This window comes from Manihot esculenta, chromosome 15, assembly GCF_001659605.2.
Source record: "Manihot esculenta cultivar AM560-2 chromosome 15, M.esculenta_v8, whole genome shotgun sequence".
NCBI lineage: Eukaryota > Viridiplantae > Streptophyta > Magnoliopsida > Malpighiales > Euphorbiaceae > Manihot > Manihot esculenta.
In genome coordinates, this window is record NC_035175.2 from 30,266,146 (window position 1) to 30,269,919 (window position 3,774).

Consider the following 3,774-nt stretch of genomic DNA (forward strand, 5'->3'; position numbering starts at 1 on the left):
CCTGCCTCCCCAGCCATGTTCGGCGGCCGAAAGTGCCTTCGGCTGCCGAACCTGGTTTCTGCTAAAGGGCAGAAACTTGGCTCCTTAATGCACATTTGCCTCCCAACTCTCAAATCATGCATACAAGTTTCCTAGGGGTCTCAAACAATCATATACCCCAACTACAACACTTCAAACACACACAATCAACACACATTGCTCAAAACATCAATATTAACCCATAACTCAACATATATCCTAACATGCGTTTCTAGCCATAAAACAACTTAATGCTTGTTTAAAACACATAACAAGGGTGGATCCGAGCTTACCTCTTGAAGAAACGAGAGGAAAGGCAATCCTAGCTTGGAGATGGAGAGATTGAGCTCTTTGAACCTCCAAGTACCCAAAACTTGCTCTTTACTCACAGATCTTCAAAACAGAAGTTAAAACCCGTGAAAATCATGGAAGATCTAAGGAAAACACTCAAGATCGAGGGAGGGGTGGCGGAGACTCACCTTGGCCGACAACGGGGGAGAAAAAGCTCGCCTGTGCGGACCTAAGGGACCCTTTTATAGGTGGCTGGCCAGGCCACGTTCGGGGGCCGAATGTGCCTCCGCATGCATGCCATGTTCGGCGGCCGAACTTGAGTTTCGGCGGCCGAACCTGGACTTCCCTCACTCATGCTTTCGGGGGCCTAACGTGCCTCCAAAACGCATGCATGTTCGGCGGCCGAACTTGACTTTCGGCGGCCGAACCTGGGTTTTCCTCCAAAGACTTTTCATGCAAAAACTCATTTAATTTTCATACTTAAAACATTAAAATTCATCAAAATATTTTATGAAAACATGTTTCTACCCTACTAGAGGCTTCCGACATCCGAGATTCCACCGGACGGTAGGAATTCCGATACCGGAGTCTAGCCGGGTATTACAGTATGGAAGTCCAGGTCGAGGTCCATTCTATGCCCCTGGCACTATGTTAAGAGAAAGACCAGGTCGAGGCCTATTCTACGCCTCTGGCATTATAGGAATGTTATGTCATGTATGTTATGCTAAGAGAAAGACCAGGTTGAGGCCCATTCTACGCCCCTGGTACTATTGGGTATGTTAAGGACTATTGGTGACAAAACTATCCTTGATGTGATTTGTCTGTGATGTGATACATTCCATTATAGCGTATAATTTAAATGTTTTATTATTCTGCTCACTGGGCTCTAGTAGCTCACCCCGCTCCCTTAACCCCAGGTTTGCAGGTACGGGATAGACCAGGAGGTCAAGAAGAGTAAAGTCATGGTCATGTAATAGCTAGTAGTGGACATGATAAATACTGAAATGTAATGAATAGTATTAGTTAGTTATGAAGTGTAATGATGATATTGAGGATTATAGTTGTGCTTGACCCTAGATTGTATGTTAATCCCTTTGTTTATATGATCTTTCAAATGTAATGGTTTAATAATGTTTTAAGTAAGCCAAACTCACTATATGTTATGTTACCCCATTGGAGTATTTGATGAGGACTCCAGTGTGGGGTTGATGATTATGATTATGATTTGTGCATGCATAGGTTGAGTTTGGTGATTGGATGAAAAGAAAAGTTTTAAATTTTTATGTAATTGTTGATCATGTATGGGATTAAACAGGTATACAGGATGAATGTTTGGTTTGCTACGGGTTCCGACGGCCTTAAGCCGATCTGGATCCTAGCGCCGGTAGCGGTCCGGTTTCCGGATCGTTACACTCACTTTCTGGTGGGACTCCAGTCAATCATGCAGATCGACGAGTGCCTCTCATCTTACTTCTGATTATTGAAAAACAACACATATCACATAAAACATTAGCATCATATGGTTCATGTGGAAACACATGAACCCGCATCACATACATAACATAACATTAATGCACATGCATAAAATCATAGCATTTCACATCATCATTCAAGACAGGACTCAACATCCTATCTTAGTGGACATGAATTTTCCTATTATGCTTGCCCTTCTATAACATCTATGAGCCTGAAACTCTCTAGGTCCGACCATATGAACCTAGGGCTTTGATACCAATCTGTAATGATCCGAAATCGGACCGCTACCGGTGCTAGGATCCAGATCGACTTAAGGTCACCGGGACCCGTAGCAAGCCTAACATACAACCTGTCATACCTGATAAATCCCATACATGATCATACATTTACATAAAAAAAATTTAAACTTTCCATCTACCAAGCTTGATCTGTGCATGCACCATAAACACAACATACAAACCCCATACTAGAGCCCTCATCAAATGCTCTAGTTGGGTCAACATTACATTAATCAAGCTTGGTTTACATCTCAACACATTAATAAAAACATTTCATAATGATCATGAACAAAAGGGATTAACATAACATTAGGGTCAAGCACAATACTAAACCTCATAACATTTTATATAATACTTTACATTACAATATCTTTCATGTCCACAACTAACTATTATATACATATAACTTCTACTCTTGTTGACTTCCTGGTCTATCCCGAACCTGCAAACCTGAGGGTTAAGGGAAAGGGGTGAGCTACTAGAACCCAGTGAGCAGAATAGTAAAACAGTATATTAAAACATATGCTTTCATGGAATGCATCACATCACAAACAATTCACATCAAGGATGGACTTGTCACCAATAACCCTCTACACATTCCAATAGTGCCAGGGGCGTAGAATGGGCCTCGACCTGGACTTTCTCTTAACATAACATAATCATAACATAACATTCCAATGTGCCAGGGGCATAGAATGGGCCTCGACCTGGACTTTCTCTTACTCTGTGCTAGGGGCGTAGAATGGGCCTCGATCTGGACTTTCGTACCATACCATATTATATCATATCATATCGAGGGCTAATGGATCATCCAATACCCTCCACATCATCATCATAGTATGCAATGCAACATATTCGTGAATTTCTAATGCAAACAACCTAGTATATATCATGGTATTCGTGATGCATGAACATGCTCAAAATTCATTTGCTTTGAAACATAAAGATCCATTCTACTCACCTCAGGCTGACTCTAAAGCAGCTATCTAACTGCTGGGGTCCTCGGTTCCTCGAGTCCGAATATACACAGGTGGACTCAAATGAGGGACCAAACATACACTAACATAACTCTAAACATCTCCCCAAAAACCCCCTATGTAACAGCCCGGACGTGATCCCCGGCACTGTTACCGTTCACGGCCCAGGGCTATCCCTCGCCTGGCCTCTTGCCACCTCGGGCTTTCCACTGGCGTCGTGAACAGCTCTTAACATCCATTCACCCTCACGGGTTCCTGGCAGGATTTGTCCCCTTGGGTTCTTGCATCGAATGCATCCTTCCCCAAGTGGATTTGGCCCAAATTTCCCTTTGGAAATTAGGTCGCCTCCTCCACTACTCGAACCCTTGACCTCCCACTTTAAGGGAATAGTCTGGTGAGAGTGAGTACCAATTGTTCCATTGTAATACCCGGCTAGACTCCGGTATCGGAATTCCTACCGTCCGGTGGAATTTCGGATGTCGGGAACCTCTAGAAGGGTAAAAACATGTTTTTATAAAATGTTTTCATGAATTTTTATGTTTTAAGTATAAAAATTAAATGAGTTTTGCATGAAAAGTCCTTGGAGGAAAACCCAGGTTCGGCCGCCGAAAGTCAAGTTCGGCCGCCGAACATGCATGCGTTTTGGAGGCACGTTAGGCCCCCGAAAGCATGAGTGAGGGAAGTCCAGGTTCGGCCGCCGAACATGGCATGCATGCGGAAGCACTTTCGGCCCC